The 18378-nt window shown below is 36.7% G+C and overlaps 1 long non-coding RNA gene across 1 annotated transcript; it reads right to left on the bottom strand.

The window, feature by feature from the left end:
- Positions 1-4947: 4947 nt before the first annotated feature.
- Positions 4948-17519, bottom strand: LOC135153324 (uncharacterized). Its single transcript, XR_010292780.1, has 3 exons — positions 17446-17519; positions 9569-9678; positions 4948-7794 (listed from the first exon to the last, which is right to left on the bottom strand). It is a non-coding gene; the product is annotated as an uncharacterized LOC135153324 (long non-coding RNA).
- Between the last annotated feature and the right edge of the window lie 859 nt (positions 17520-18378).

The following is an 18378-nucleotide window of genomic DNA, read 5'->3' as shown; positions in this document are numbered from 1 at the left end:
CTGTGAGAATGATTTCGTTTTAGTTTGTTTGTTGTCCCTATACTGAGCTGATGAGTTCATATCTACTAAAGATAATTCATTTTCACTAATTTGTTCTGAGCCAATCAGATGCAAGGATCTCAGTAGCTTTGACGGTTGGCATTGACTTTCCGTTTCTTGAAATATTTCCATGTTTTGTAACAGACCATCCACCGTTTAATACTTTAGTAAGTTTTCTCTTTGCTTCAATATTTGCACATTATCTTGAATAAAAGTATCTAAATTTTCTAACATGTTTATTTGCCCCGTTTTAATTAGTGAGCTTTCGTTCTACAACTATTAACAGTTATATCTTTTAATCATTTTACAAATCATACCTTCAATAACAATTTATTTTGTCGTGTCTTCACCCTCGCCTTTCCCATCATTCTCTAACTCTCTCTTTCCCTCCCTCTCATTCTACACTCCCCTTCTGACGCTCACGCCTATACTGAGAGCGGTATCGAAGCCAAAGAAGGCCTGTAGACAATCATAGCAGGCGATAACAGATGCGCACAGTAGCTATATTTTGATAATGTGATAATTGAGGTTAGCATTCTCGCGCGCAACCACGATTGGCATTGACGTGTTTGTCTCATCCCGTTGATGGATGGGGGCTGAAAGGAAGAAAGCCATGGCGCCGACCAGCTTTGCCTTAAACCATCAACAATGGGAAAAGACCTTCTTGTATTGGTCAAGAGTAGATAAAGATTATTTCATAACCGTCAAGTGTAATCATAACTCAAACTCTAAAAATATGTATATATATTAGGAAAACTAAGCGAAAATTGCCATCATGAATTCGTGGAGGTTGTAATTAGTAAGATTTCATGATGAGGTGCATGGATAACGCAAAGAAACTATACTTTTCAATTGTGCCATTTGATCCCGAAAAGGAAACAATGGTCACAATAATTAAACAGGATAGAAGAATCCGTATGATACAATCAAGATTTAAAAAAATGCCAGTATTTCTGACTCATATACACTGAGGAGGATTTATATAACGCCCAAATGCTGAGCCTATCACACAGTCCTCATGAATAACAAGTTTACCCTATTTGCAAGTTCAACTAGGTATATCTGATGATAGCGGACAACGGAATCTTAACCATAGTAGGGACTTTGTATCACATGAAAGTATCGTTAACGAGAACGCTGAAGCACAGAACCCTCTTACATCGCCTGCACCCGTGTTTGCCTATAACCCCCATCTATTAACATTGGAATTGAGAAAGTATTTAGCTCGATTACTGTTTACCCTAACTACTAACCGATGAAGGAGAATCTTCCGAGTTATTAAGGTCACGGGATCCAGATAGGGAACTTACTGAGGGCTGATCGTAAGGCTTCTCTATTAAAGACTTTCCATTTATGAGGTAGATGCCTGACGAATTCATCCGAGAAAGTTGTCATAATTTTATGAAGAATTTAACGCATTAATTTTAATTTCAAAACAGCTGAATCATTTTAGTTTATTAAAATGGAGAAATATTTAATCATCTTAACTTTTCAAAGAAATTCAAAGATTGGATTACAGTAAAGTTACCAAAATCAATTCGTTTTGAAAATAAAACACGTTTTGCCAAAAAAGTTAAGTCTATTATAATAATGTTTTACGCCAATTGTGGATTTCTTTTACAGTCGGTTATTGCTTTCTGGAGAAATTCGAGTAGTACTTGAAGGTTTCCTTGTATGAGATAGCAAACATTGCTATATTAAACAGTGCAGTTGATATGGCTTCATGTGCTTTCATTGTTTTTAAAAAAGTACTTTTTTAAAGGAAAATATACATTACGATAAAATCATGAACTCTAAATTTCAACCGCTTCAATAAGACGATCAGATAATATATGATGACTTGAAATAAATATTGTCGTTTTGGAGACTTAAATATCGGAGTACTATTTCAAGTACAATTCGTTTTACACCAGGGGTCACAAAATTATATTTCAGACAAGTAGAAAATAATCTATTCCTAGCGATTTTTATTGTTTTCCGGAGTATTGAATGTTATTCGGTGTTATATTATGGAAATAACGATAGTATCTGGATATTGAGTTGCATCACACATTTTACAAATACGCTTTAGGCAACGTACCAAGTGTTAAGACATGTCTCCTCATTCCGGTATCTTGAAAACAGATATTTGAAATTAAATAAAAGTTAGATTGAACAGTGCTGGATTACAACGAATTACATGGCTAACATCAAAACAACTTTATGATCCCCTAACGCTTAGCACAAGTTCTTTGAACTCAATGTCATTTGTCACTATAATATTTGTAGAACTAGAAATATTGACCACTAAGCACAACGTCCAACGGGTGTCATTTGAATGAAATCCTATAATGATAACGAAATATGTGATGATTAAATGTCTCATCTTTCCACAATTAATAACATGCGTCATTCTATATAAAGCTTAACGATAACGACTTGATATCCTGAAAAATATGAGCTACATTACGTTTGTAGATTTTCAAATGCGATTTGCACATTATGTGCAAACGTTCTTTACATTTATCCGAAAAAAGCGAATCACTGAGATGGGATATTGGGACAGATTGGAATGAAAATGTAGTAGATGGGGAAATCAATATGGTATAGTCACGTGATCATTAGAATAAACATCACTGACAGAGTGATATGGAATAGTGTTGTCTTAGGTAGAATAGATCTGGATCCTCAGTTCTTGAAGTAAACATCTTAAGCGATCACGCATCAAACAGTATAATGGCGGGATCAGTCAGTGAGGGTGGCGGGGGGTAGCCACATAACTAATGCACATATACTTATACACGCACGCCCACACACACCCTCACACACACACCCACGAATACCCTTACACATACACGAACATCCACACACACGGACAGCCTCTCTGATTTTCGGGGTTTCTACCGGATCGTTGAACATTCTGTCGGTAGGTAGACAACACCAAGGCCATAAAAGGCAGTATCACAGCCTATCGACACGTTAAATTAGGCGCCCTTATTAATCCTGCACACTTCACTGTCATTATTGCAAGTTATCTTTAAAGATTTGTTCTTCTGCTGATATCATTGGCAACCCCTTATTGTTTTGAGCAAATTTAGAAATAGGGGAAGATAATAGGAGTGATGGATAATTGCAGGAATGAATATGTGTTGTATTGTCTTTGTCTCCAGGAATTACGGTGAGGGCTTCAACAAGCCACAGAATGGGCAGGTACGGATGTTGTGGGAGGGCAATTCTCACGGGATAAAATGCGAAAGGAAACTTGGAGTCGGTGGGTGAGAAATGCGACGGAACATCGTACCACCCCAGGTATGTTTGTTGCCTTCGGTATCACGTGTCTCTTAAAGCTTTGCAATGTTGAAAATCTAACATGCGAACTAAGCCCTACATCTTCTCGAGGTATACAAAGCGAGCCAAGCGATCTGACTTTTAGTCAAGTATACCCATGTTCGGTATGCGTAAGTGTGTGGTGTCCGCAGTGATATATACGTATGCAAACGCTGGTCAGAACACTATTCTGGTGCAGACACTAACCTTGGTGAAGTTTGAATTAATATTAAGGTGCAGTCCATAACAGTTCACTGGAAATCTGGAAAGTTTAGTTGGCCACCTTCATGTAATACATGTAATATTCTTTTCATTGGCTCAACCTTCACCTATAAAGGTTTGGAATGCGTTTTTAAATCCAACAAACAATGATAATGACCTGTACCGAATCAGCCGCGAACGAGGCTCGAAACTGGAAGAGTTCTTTAGGACTGTGACGTCAAAATTTTGTTATAAAAAAATCACATATCCACTTTACGCTAGTCCGTAGAAACCCTATAACATACGCAACGATCCACAAGTCACGCGCTTGCGCGCACACACATCCACACTACACACAGCGGAGCACACGACTACAAATCAAACCCAAAACACTAATGCAACCTTTTGTCAATTAGAAAACGTTGCTTCGTCTGTTTAATTCTGCATTATCGTCTCCATTTCAACCCGCTTTGTTTCCCTTCAATCTTGTACATATATATTTAAGAATTTCAAAAGTGACCCACTTTTTGCAAATGATATGTAAATTGTTTTCCAACATTTGTCAATATTGGCATCACTTTTTCTTGAAACGGTTTCAGAATTAATCAGGCTCCAGTACCTAACACAAAGATCTGCAGTTAACCGAGAGGCTGATTGCTCTGTTCAGTTGTATTAATCATTACCAATCGATTGTAGCATCCATCGGTAACCTTAGCTTGTTTGCCCTTCTCAACTTTACTCCTAAGATCCTTCGGGAAAGCACAATACTTCAAATATCAGGGCATCAAGAGTCTACCTGCACACTTGCTACGTCTTCTAGAATGGATGAATGTGTCCATTCACCGACTTAAGGTACTTTGTCACATACGTCTACCCTTACAAACCTATACACGATAAGAATCTTGGATACAGTTTTTGAATTTGGTTTTCTCATTCCATAAAAGCATTCGAATAGCATCTCATCTCCGAATTTCGATTTAAAAAATCCTTAATAAAATCGTCTTCGATATGACCTTGGTTATGTTTGTGAAGATAAGAATGCGACTCTCAGAGGTTTGTCAAAGTAAGTCTCGACATGCTAATTTCAATGATGATCTTCATTTCACAGGCAAACGCATCTGGGCTCGGCAAAATCTGCGCAAATTAGCTGTCGTATACAATCCATGTTGATCATGCTTTTCATCTATTAGTGTGAAATCGAATTCATCACGTGTAAATAACCCCCAAAATAAAACATTAAAAAATATCAAAAAATCTGCTTTATCCATTAGTGCCCTTAGGTTGCTCTTGGTCTCTTGCAATTCCCATTACTTTTCCTTTTCACTCTTCTGTCACCTCCATCAATGTTTACTTTGGCCTTAGTCTTCTTTTGAACCTTTCTTCATTTTTTAAATCTTATTTCTACTCTTCTGTGTAACCTTATCCACGACCTACATGAAGTTTACCTAACTGCTTGTCTGATGCTGAATTGCTTTGTCACATTCGCTCTTCATGCACCTGTATGATCTCCTCTCTCTGATTTTATTCCCTTCTCAACCCACATATTCCCTCGTTCTCTCTATTCCACGTTCATGCCATTATTGACTTTTCCTTCCTCGAATGCCGACACAGGATCTACCAAGATAATATGCCTAATATGATTTTGGTAACAAGCTTACCTTCAAAAGCTCATCCCTGGTCTCCCGCGCTTACTTCTTTATTAATAACGCGCGTGTGGTTTTGGCTCTTTATTAATCATCATGACCATACCACACCAGATCCATCGAGTCGCGACCCACCGGAAATTAGCGCATCACTTTCCCCGACATTTTAATCCGCAATAAATTATAAGCCCATGCAGAGGAGTTCCACAAAAAAAAAAAACCCAACAAAAACGTTTAAAGAACTTTCAGACAAACTATGTATATGAAGAAATTTCAGCCAAACTATGTAAATGAGACTCTTTGTGGTAAGATTCAAAACCTTCAAAACAAGGAAAAAACTATTCCGTCAGATCTGAAATTTTAATTGCATCAGATTACCGGTTAAGTGATCTTTCTTGCTGCTAGCGCCGAAAAGCGATACGCCATCATTCCGTTCGGTGGTTTCACGGAGGCCTACTGATTCGAATCAGTCATGGGTGTGACAATGTGTACCCTAGTTAGCGGCACCATTTGGCTTAAGTTTCCATCGCTTTGGAGAAGACGAAGATACGTCAGGTCACTCTTCAGGCAGCGACAAAAGAGATTAGAAGGCTAGATTGCTGCTTTAATTCCTCAAGTTCGCTCTCTTCAACCCTTTCCCTGCGCTTGTCACCCGATGCTGATCGAACAGTATTCGGCTTGTGATTGAATAACAGTCAACATTCCCTGTTAGGGTTCCTAGATCCTTTGAGATAAAACAGGAGGAGTTATCGCTGATTAATTTGTCCTCATCTCCAGTCTCGTCCCATTTTGAGGAGATTGCTCATCGGGTCCGATCAAAAGAACCATGGTAATCATACGCCCATGAAAGGAAAGGAAACCTGAACGTGGAACCGCCGGGAGACATTCTCTTCTGCATCCCCATCGGAAATGATTGGGGAAACGCGGAATATACAAACATTTTGCAGTAAGGAATATTCTGAATGATTTAAACAATGGAATGATAAAAAGTATTCCATTGAGGTGTAAAATAAAAACGGAGAAAGGCGAAATGTGATTGGTGGAATGGTATGGGGCGGCTGAATGGTGATGTGTTATTATGACAGAAGAGCAAACCGTGAAAATGAGAGGAAGATCGTGCAGTCTTCATCAGCAGTTACTACTAACGATTAAAAATAAACAAGACATGGATAGATGTGTGTGTGTGTGTATAAGAGATAGAGAGGGGTACAGTGTACACGAGGTAAAAATAAAGAAGATGGGTTAACGAAATTATGATATTGGGATGATTTCGAGATTATTGGAAGGCGTCTGGGGCGGCGGTGGAGGAGAGCAAATGAGGGATTATAACCAATACACAAGGACACAATGAAAGGATAGGAGACAAAGCCAGTGAGTGTATGAGAGTATGTGTGAGAGAGAAATAGAGAGTTGTGAACATAAATATCAACAAAGAGACTGAATGTGTGTGTGAGGGAGAGAGAGAGAGAGAGAGAGAGAGAGAGAGAGAGGGGAAGTTATCATTGTATTGCTACTGAATTATACGGATGCCATTTTTAGGTTGTTTTTAAGAGTGACAAAGTAATTGTCGAACACACGCCGAAATACCAACTCAAAAGAACACAAAATTGGGTTGATGCAAACAATTTATACAAGCAAATATAAATGCTTGTATTCAGCTAATCCTATTGAGAATATCGTCTCAGACTCATATGAAAATGTTTCTAGTAAACGTTGGAACAGATTGAGGGAAAATGATTGCAATCATAAATGGCAATTGCACAGAAAAAAATGAGCGCTAATAACCAGCCCACAGACTTTGCCAATAACCATTCCACTCTAAATAATAGATGGCTGTATTAGGGATAGGATCTAGGGAGGCAGTCGAGCTCCCTTTTCATCTTCGAATCCACATATATTGACATTCAAAAGAAGAAAGAAAACCTCATTTCGAACTTGCTTTGTATCCCGCAGCAGTCGACATGTGAGATTTGAAAGAGCCTCAAGTTGTTGTTTTTCCAAGATCTTATCACGATTTTTGCACTATCGCATCGTAAAGTCAGAGATTTGACACTGGGTCTTTCTCTCTCTAGTGTTGTCACTATTCATGCTATCCGAGGCAAAGCATCGATTAATCGAGATCAACCCGGATCTCGTGAGTAAGTTTAACTCACTTGTTGCTATGTGCGTACCCATAGAGCGAAACCGTGTTCAGGCACATAAAGGGGCATTCGAATTTCATATAAACACTACTTCTAGGGATTTGACAGTCATCCATACATAAAAAGATATCTCGACGCAATAGGTAGAATGTTTCAACATAAAACAAAAAATATATGCCATTTTGAATAACGAATAACAAAAACAAAAAAACGAAGAATGATCAATTGTAAACAACATAAAATATTTACCAATATTTGCTGCATAATCCCACCAATCATATGAGCATTGGTATGCCTTTAGGCCATGTAACGATTCGCCAATCTCTACCGTGGGGGCAGACACCACAGTTCTGACTATTAGATAAAAGAGTGACACTGCGATGATAAGACCCAACCGCTTTATCAGGTCCATATCGGTTATCCGGACTCTTGCTGCCGAACGTACCCGGAATACAACGGATATCCTGCATGGAAAAAGGGTTATCAATAAGATGATATAAACAATATAAAACGTTATTGCAAAATTTGATATTTTGTTTATATATGATAGGATTTAGCATTTGGGAAATATACCCCTAAAATCAAATTATGGCCATTATTAACATGATGCATTAGCGTCGTGAGCCAAAGATTTCAGGGGGCAAGACATACTATATGGGGCAAGATTTAAAAAATATATTTTGACCTTTAAAAAAAAAATAGTTTTAAGACAATTTTTTAATAATTTTCACAAGATAACATTCCATTTCACCCTTTTTTATTTCCTTTTCCTTGGTCGTGATAATTTTAGGGGTTCCACGGCCCCAAGCCCCCCCCCCCTATTTGTACGCCAGTGACATGCCGCGTAGTAAAAACATACCTTGAAGCGACTATCCATCAGTTGGGAGAAAGCTACAAGTATGTATGTATTAGTCACTTTCGCCAACATTGTGAATACAGAAATATTATTCTAGACAATGTATATAGATCGACAGAAATAACCACCATTACAAACGTACGTACAACTCAAATAATATTATACCAATTAATTAATTGTATCATTTCATTCCAGAGGGCGGATACCATACTGTACTACCGAAAAAAAAAAGGATTCATAGGAAATTAATTGGACTTGCGACATGCATCATTTTTGTTAGATCTCTTGGGCAGGCCAGTGGATAAAATATGAAATATCTACTTTAATGAACTCTACTCAGGTCTGTATTACATACTGTTTGGATACTAAACGCCCGTGGGAGTGATGGATGAAAACCTATTTCAGTGTTACATTACACAAACCCACCGTCATAAACTGGCTCCTTGATAGAGAGATTATTTTAAGATCTAACAGTAAGAAATTAAGATGGGATATCACTCAAGAGATGTCTCATAGAATTCTGTTTTTCTTCTTAATGTATTTTTGTAAAATGAATCTTAATATGTGCGCCGCAGGACTGTAACAACACCTAACTTATTAAAACCAAAGGGATAATCGTATAGATCGATTTCACAAAGAGGGCTACGAGAGGCACATTTCTTTTCTCCTTTTTTTCAATGTGGTTTTTGTCGGTTTATGATACGTCCGTGTTTATTTTTCCAATAGTCTGAAGAAAATTTGTTGATTTCTTTTCAATAAACGAAGGAGACATTTTACTTCAGACAGATTACCAATACTTTTTTTAACAACTATGATGAAGATATTTGTTTCATCTATTGAAAAAATTGGGATGCAAAAAAACATATAGAAACAAAGAAAAAAAAATAGCCCAGGAGCGTTTCCTGCTACCTATGCTACTGCGATGACAGCTGCTGTGATTGATCATGTATTATGCCAAACAGAGTGATATCTACGAAATTAACGATTGAAAAAACAAACAGTCAAATACGCATCAGATAAGATACACTTGCTAAAGTATTCCCAAACGTTAGGCCTTTAAGTACTTTAAGTAGGCATACTTAAGATACGTATCGTTAGTTTTAGAAAATGAATGGAAGTGTGATGACAAATTAGGTTCAGTAAAATACCTGTCAATTCAAATGGTCTGAAATATTTTTAAGTATGATGACAAATTCTGTAACACAGTTTTTGTCAACGACAGTCTGTTTCAGGCAGAGCGCCTTTCCCTTTTCACAGTGAAGTAAACACTCCACACAGCAGACACTGCAGAGACTGATTTTTATTTTGTTCTTCCAATTTGTCTGCCGTATTATGCAAGCGTTGTTGGCCAATATCTGTCACGCCCTCTACGCTTAACTTACCTCCATGTTTTGAGTAAAATCGCTCCATATAACGTTGAAAATCCTACTTCTTTGAACCATTGCATTAGAGTACATCTCATCACTGTGGGGACACCATAACCGACCAGCGCCTGAAAATAAAACCAAATATAAAACATTTTCCTTCTTATATTACATATCATATTTCTAAGCATAAACAGTATTGTGAGACAAGAGCTGGACACAGGACGAACAATAAGAATTTGTGATTCATAGAGGACCTACAAACAATGGTGGATCCAGGGGAGGGGGTACATTCGGCCCCTGCCCCCCCCCCTTTGAAAGCCATAGTTCATATTTTAAATGTTCTTACACAAGTGTGCCCCTTTTTAAAGGTTAAAGCAAATATTTTTAATGGGAATATGTCGTTTATACACAAGTGAGGACCCCCTTTTTTTTGCTTATCAAATTTCACGTGGACGAAATGTCCCTAAATTTTCCGTGAAAACCTTTTTTCCCCTTTTTTTTTGCTTGTCAAATGTTCCTTGGGAAAATGTGCCCCCCCCCCCCTTTTGTAAAATCCTGGATCCACTCCAGCCTACAAATAAGTTTTGGAAGATTACAACATCGCACAAAATGATGCATTTTCATTGATAAAAATAGAAGTATGATTGCTTAGTGTTGAGGCACCTTTTATCTCGTACAGGCAGCTGATCATCGCACATGAAAGGAATGAGAAAATAAGGTCTGCCTAAAACAAATTATAAAGCAATCAAACAAACAGACGGAGGGACTATCATTACTTATCGTCTTGGAGGGAGAAATGTATCAATATTAAGACATATTATGTACAAAGATTTTGAAGGAATGTGCATGTCAATGTATGGAAAGTTTTGTTTGTACTAGCAGTTAAGTGAGATCTTCTTTGCTATGCGACGCAACTTTTTAACGCATGTATTTTGGCCAAAATTGAAAAAAAAATTATTTTCTACACAACCGGATGATTTATTTTGGAGGGGAATTACCAAATTACGATCTTAAAATAAGCATTTGGATCACCAACAGTAGGCTTATTCGAGTTATTGACCATGTTGACGTATTAACACTTATGTTTTATGTCACTTTTATCTGTCACATTAGGTATATTTTGGTTTTTGTTTTTCAAATAAAATGAAAGAATGACTACGATGGAGATGGTAATGGCACACCTTAATGGAATCGATTATAAAAAAAAAACCCGGCTAGCGATAAATCAACAAATCTGTGACCTTGAGTGGTAGCTTCAGTAGCTGCTTTTGATCGTAGCATCAGCTCGAGTTGGTGATAAGGACTTCTTCACCTTGCCTTTTAATGATTGTTCTGGAAATTAGTTAGGGAATTATTGCCCAGGAGGATGGTGTTATTTACATAGGCTGATACCTAGACGCCCCATTTCATTAAGCCGCTGGCAAAGCAAAGCGAGAGAAGGTCAGTGATGCTCGACCTGAAGAACCCGTTTCATGAATGCAATGGTTGCTATTGATTCGCCTCAAGGAGTAGGATTCATTTGATAAATAAAACCCTTTGCTCATTAAAACAAAACGTTTCCTTCCAAGCATGCCAGGCGAGAAATGTTGAAAACAAAATGAGGATGAGAATCACACGTAAATAACCTAGGGGTAGGCACATGCAGTATGGCAGGCTAATGACGCAAATTATAAATGGTGATCACGTGATGTCATCCGTGTCACCTGACACTTCAAATTAAAAATCAGTCTTATACCAATATTAGCGACGGTTACATTGAGTGGCCCAGAGATATTGCCATTAAATTTTCTTCTTTCGAGTGAGGCTTTTTCGAAGATACATATTAAAGGATAAAATGCAAAGAAACACAAGTATGAAGTGACAATTCATTTTCCTGCTGGTAAATGTTTAAGTTTAAGGGCAATTACATATCGCCGGTTTCGATGGGAGAAATTTGAGGGGAAGATTTTTGTGATTTCTTGGCCCCGATATTTTGCGGTGTGCATTCCATTGTCGAAGTTTTCATTCGCTTATTTTATCTAATACATAACTCATCCCTCAACAAACATTTCCTTTCTTTTTTTCCATCTCATTCACTCATGATACCTCTTAATACATGTCGTTATACAATGACTTTTGAACATCGTACTTCTTAACCATTATTTTCCAATCATTGTATTTTTTTCAATAATTTGCATAAAATTCACTTCCCGATCTAGTCAACATATATATTTTTTTACATATAAAGAAATTAATCATAAACTTGAAAGTTTTCACTCGCTCCTAATACTTCCAAAGTAATGCACCGCATCTAAAAACCCAGTCGATCAAAATCTTTACCAAGTTATTAAGCCAATACATCGTAAGGCAAGTATGCCTCCCACTATGTATTTTTTATATGTAATTGCCCTTCAAATCTACTGATAATCTTCAGGAAAATGTTATATAGCTATATACTTAAAAAATATCTTGTATTCGAGAAAAAAAAATTTTTCACGGGGAAAAAGGCTCTTCGTGATTAGTGATGCTATTCTTGCTATTTTGTTTTCGTCAAAGTTTTGTAGAAAAGTGGCCCCACTGGCAAAGCCGAACTTCGCACAGGCAGTTTACTCCCCATTCCAAAGGCCAGCCCCCTCCCTATACTACTATGTACTGCATACTTGACCACTTACGGCCATGTATAGTTCACTTCTCAAGCAACAAACAAGAACCACTTTCAAAACAACTGCCATAATACAAACCAAGGTTGAAATGCGCAGACCGATATATGGTAAGTTACTAACACTAATGGCTAACTAAATATTATGGGTCATTTATACAATTTTCCGGACAAATGAAGGATCTCCAAAAAAGACCTGTCGCCTTTAGATATTTTGTAAATAAAGTTCTGACAATTTAAACTGAATTCTATCCTGACAAGCTGTTCGAAAGCTTTTAGTACTTTCGACTTTTATGAAGAACACTCTTTTATTTAGAGCAAAAGTTTCCCAAAGCCCGATTTTGACTTCCAGTGACAGCTTTGATGTATGAGTTATTCGCATGTATTGAAAATGTTATAAAACATCCAAATGATGTTTTTATTTTATTCTGCATCGATTCTGACATTACATAATTTCGCAGCTGTGTATTAACTCGCTTTCCTCACACCCGAATTTAATATTTGTTTCACAATCTTCTTGATATATTAAATTCGCAGTTTTATCGAAAGGGACTTATATATATAATATCTATACTAGCAAAAGTCGACACGATAATTTTAATCCTTTAAATTTGCTAGAGGTGAAAAGTATCTGGAAATCGACTTGTAAGTCGATTTTTTAAACATAAATGATTTATAACAGTGCGAGATTCTATGGAAAAGATAATACTAAATATTGTTTTCTATTGAGTATCAAATTTCTCCTCTATACATTGTGATTTTATAATAGGGGTATTGTAGAGGTACGAGTCAACCTATTTGTTATGCTTTCCTTTCTTCTTTTCCCCATTTTCTTGTTTTTTGTCCCTTTTTTTAATTTTGGAAGAAAGAAAAAAAAAAGGGGGGGGGGTGGTCGCTCTCTGCCCCCGAAAATCGCAGAAATACAAAGTGATTCATCTTGAGGTTAAATAAAATGTGAACGCGGCCAGTCATGACGCATTGACGAGTATTGAAGAGCCTAGTTTATTAGATCGAGATTGCCTTCGAGCAACAATGTGTTAAATTGTATATTTGAACAGTGCATTGCGAGGTAATGAAAGTAAAATTGTTTTCTGGTTTCAGGATGCGTATCTCTTTCGAACAAATATGTAATATTGATATGCAATGAAGCGCGATAAACCGCTGACTACTGCACCATATTGGAGCGATATGCTCGAGCGCATGTTACAATGATAAACCAATAAATATCCCTCATTATTATAAAAGATATTCGTCGTTGATAAAATGTCGAACATGAATATATGCATGCATGAAATTGAATATTTCAGGTGATCCGAGTAGATGATAAATAAAGAATTCCAAGATGGATCCTCATTTTTAATTATGAATAATACCAAATCTGTCAAATACAATGTTTTAGGAAGAGGGTCACTAATATGGATAGATGATTCGCGTATTCAGATAATTATCAGGAAAAAGATACATTTTGAGGGATTATGCATTTACATTGCACCCCTCGTATAAACAACAAGTTCGGTGTTTTCTTTTCGTGCGTTTGTCTTAAGATGCTTTTAGGTGCAACCCGTTGTTCATCAAAAAGGGAAAATACTATCAGTCTATTGGGGTGTTGCAAGAAACTTGCGATCAATTGCAAGTCAATTTTCGGTCCATAAAACAATCATATGTCTTGCAGTTAATTGCAAATTAGTGATTGATTGCTAATTTGCTCCGTGAAATAAGAAGTTTAATCTGATTTGCTACAGCTAACGTTGATCTATCAGTTGTAAATTGCAACATAATATTTGCAATTGATCGCAAATATTTTCTTGCAACACTTCCTATGAGAGCATCGTGATTTTAACCCTCACTGAACTGGGCTATTTCGCTCCATGAGGGGGAGGGGAGGGGGGGTGGCTCGGAGGCTCCCCTCAGATCTCGGCCGAAGATCTGAAGGGGCCGATCGCCGAAAAAAATTGCACGCACCTCAGAAATCGGACAAAGAGATAAATAGTCGTAAAAAAATCACAAAAATTGTTTTTTAACTAGTTATAATTTATGCAAATGATATTCATAGATCTTTTTTCTTTAGTTCATAAAAAGCTTCTTGCAAATTATTTTTTGTTTTAAAAGTATCCAAGAAGAAATATTAACATTTAAACATAGAAAAATGTCTGAAATCAACATTAATTATTATGCATTTTATTGTTTTATGAATTCCTAATGTATCCTGTTGCTTTTAATGTTTATGTATTTTGTTTTTGTTAAATTTTGTTTGAGTACTTTATTTTGATCAATATTATGTCAAATTGAATGAAAAACAAAGCCAGAAATTAAAAATATTTTACGGATTTAGAGCTCAAAATAAAGTTATCACTTTCTTATCGTTTTTTTTTTTTTTTTTTGGGGGGGGGCACAAAGTTGATTTTTAGGGGGGCGGGGTTGGTTGACCTTTGCTTACAAAAACTCACATTTCTCCGTAACGGACGGTCCGATTTTCGCAAATTTGGTGTAAAAATATGCGTATCGAAGACTTAAAAAAAGAAGTCGTAAGATCGAGAGGCGCGAGGTGCAGTGGTCTAGCAAGCGTGGTGAAATGTATATACGGGGAAGATGACCCCGTGCAGTTAGTGATCAATCAATCTGCTCTGCTTCTCATTCAGAAGTAGCAGAATACAAAAGTTACAAGGGTGTGTTTGGATGGACATCTGTCGACATTGAAACTACAAGTTCATGAAGAACAAATGGTAAACATCAGGTGCTTTGTATGAAGATCACGTGTAGGAGAATATGATTGATTTCAGAGGATACAAACACTAAAATGATACACGAGCTCTCAGCAAAGATACTGAGATTATCGATTTTATGCCGGAAATTCATCGACGTAATTCGACGCTTTCAAGTATTTCAGCACCACCTTCAAAACCACATGCTATAAAAAGAGGGACCTTTTATATACCCCCACTCTACAATACCACGCTCCAGCGTAATTTACCGGACAGGTACCCCTATGCCCCCCTCCAGTCACTCTCGGACGGCAGAGAGAAGGTTTAAACATGCAAACAGGAATGAAGTACTTGCGAGAATAAAAAAAGAGAAAGAAATAAAACGGAAATTGACCTCTTCCTATAGAATCTCGAGTAAGTTTACAACGTGGGCCAGTAGCAGGTACTTTGATCTAATTTAACGAATCTCATCCATTTTGGGTTTGATATAGTCAGTGTTTAACGTCAGTACATAGTAAGAAATGAAGAAGACATGGATTGGGAATTGAATTTTGTTCTAAAGAGGAGACGAGGCCTATTGACAAATAGACACTGGTTACGACCATGTCCACGTTATCTACTTCAATTGACATGTCCTGTGACATCTCCTTCCAGTCACCTAATAAAGTAGGCCGTTATACTGCCTTTCTTACAATTCTCACTGAGACCATTACTCCCACCAAACAATGCTAAACACAAAACTCATCTAAAATTAATACAGATGAGGGTTTGTGGGGGGCGGGGGGGGGGGGGGGGGGAAGGCCATAACGCTTAATGTCAACGTGTCAAACTTTTACTAATCAACATGCCATTTGGGGCACGTTTCGTAAAGAACTACAACTATTGGAAATCTGTCATTATGACAACTGCCATGTTAACATGACTCAGCAGCCAATAAAAGCAATCAAAATCAAGGTTTCAATGGTATTTACCATTGGCAAAGTTAGATCAGCCCCTACCTGAACACTATACATTTTTTTGTTCAATCCACTGAATCCTATTTAACGTACAATATTAGTTACGAAAGGTCGATTCACTTCTTCTTACTCGCGATTCTAACTAAGGAGATCTGAAATTAAAATATGCCGAAGGTATAATCATGACTAGGATCAATACCCCAAAAAACATCATATTCAGTTTCATGTTTTTTCTTGTTCATCAACCTTTTTCGGGAGGGGGGGGGTGGCATGGCTCCCAAACCCTACTCCCATCTATGACACAAGAGCCACTGCTTTAACTGTATAAGATATAGTGCAATGTTTATACTTAAAAAATGCAGTTTCTAATCAATTGTGCGAGGTTTATTTCGTCAATAATATATAGATGTTTTAAAACAAACACCCAAAGCTAGCATATTTATCAGTAAATAATTGTCTAGTATGAAATATATTGGCTAAGGTACTTATCACACGACTAAATTCATGTTATGATTAAAAGAAGGCACGCAAATACATAATCATCACTGCCACCACCAACATCATTACCATCATCCCAATCATCAAGATCATTATGCTAATGATAATACCCACTAGAATAATTTTAACAATGCATGCTTTGACTCACTGGGGAAAAACCCAACTCAAGTCTCTTATACGCACGCATTACTTTTAATTCAAGTTGTTTGATTTGAGCAGTTACGTTTGATTGCCCTTCTTTGTGCAACGCCCCCTAGGGGTTGTTGGTTTTATCTATGGTAGATATGAAAACATTTAGAGTTTTGACATGGGGCTCTTAACACAAAGTGTGGTCATCAGTCTAAAAATTGCTATAATCATCAGAATCCCGCCATTATGTGTGTGATCAATATGTATCCACATTAATCCAACATGACCATTTTGATATAATTTGGAATTCAATACATATCTTTATACGTTACGGATTGTACAATGTGCTTTAAGCATTCACTAAAAAAATGAAACTATGCAATTGGTGAATACCAAACAACAAAATTGCGACTTTCTGCTGAGGTCTTATTAAAGTAAAAGAATGGTTGAAATTCATTTTCATATTTTTTGGGGGGTTGTGTTCAATCCCAACTCTTTGTTCAACGGGCCCATATGTAATTGATTGTTATCTATGGTAGATATGAAATCATTAGTGTTTGACATGGGGCTGCAACACAAATCATTGCAATCAATTTCAAAATTTAAGGACCGGTCAGAATATCTGCTGTATGCATATCTTTATCAAATTATATCCATATTCAACTAATCATAACCAATTTTTCTTCATGATTTGCAATCCCATACAAAAGGACATGATTAGGATTTAACAAAGAATGAGGGTAATCAATTGGCAACGCCATAGAAACAACCAAATCATACTTTGAAATGCGAATTGGTAATGATTATTCAATTTATTTCAAATTTCTGAATTCTGCTATCATTATTGTTTTATTCATAGACTGAAAATGAGTAGAAAATTATTTAGCAGTGTTAAGTATTTTTTAATTAAGTTTCACTCAAAGACTTTCTATTCGACAAAATCTTTTAATTATAACTGTTAATACTCACCAGGCAATAGAGAAAAACTGCTCCGATAAGAATTATTCTCAGTAAAACTGGACTAGCTGCTTTCACGACCTGGAAAGAACATAAATTGATGCAAAAATAAATTGCAAGGGCCAAGGGATATCTGATATGAGAAATTAATAAAACACCAATCTTTCCAAAAACAAGTTGAAGATAGAAATAAAAAAAACCTTGTAATGTCAAGTCTCAGATTTTAGAGAAAATAATCATTTTAATGCACAGTTGTTGGGCCTTCCAATAACCAACTAAGACATATAATTCATTTGCACTATAGCAGGGAAATGTTTTAGACATATTTCATTTCGGTGGCCGAGTCCTTTTTACAATTTTACCTATAACAGATGGAACGAACATCTTATTGATTTAGGGCTACGAAAGTCACGTGGTCTTTATACTAAGAAATTAAATGACTACTAGGTATGTCATATGGTTTGCATAATGTGAAGTGTTAAAGAAGCTTAAACTCCATTTTAACCATTTTAATAGAATGAAATATTGTTTGGAGTACACGGGAATATAATAATAAGAGGAAATAAAACGTTGCCCTTTGATAATACTGTATATGCAAATTCTACATGTATATAAAATTCATTGCTTTTTGGCAAATACACTTTATCTCGTGCATTATAAACCAATAATAGAAAGTAAAGAATAATAAATACAGATTGAGCAACATTAAAAACTTGTTCATGGTGTGCAATGATAAAAAAAATCAGGTTGAGAGTCGGTTTGCTATCACCTATTTTAGAGCATTATGGTAGTTCACTTGCCGTTAAAAATGAACTTCTACAGAAAGAAACCCTTTCATGCAATCAACGTACAACTACCAACGTGACTAGATACGAGACGGAGGTTCGCTGATTACGTCACAGATCGATCGAACACCCCTCTCATCCATGCACGACCTTGTGTGCA

Source organism: Lytechinus pictus, chromosome 2 (genome assembly GCF_037042905.1).
Source record: "Lytechinus pictus isolate F3 Inbred chromosome 2, Lp3.0, whole genome shotgun sequence".
Lineage (NCBI taxonomy): Eukaryota > Metazoa > Echinodermata > Echinoidea > Temnopleuroida > Toxopneustidae > Lytechinus > Lytechinus pictus.
Note: the sequence above shows the minus strand (reverse complement) of the source record. Positions and strands in the feature narration are given on the sequence as shown.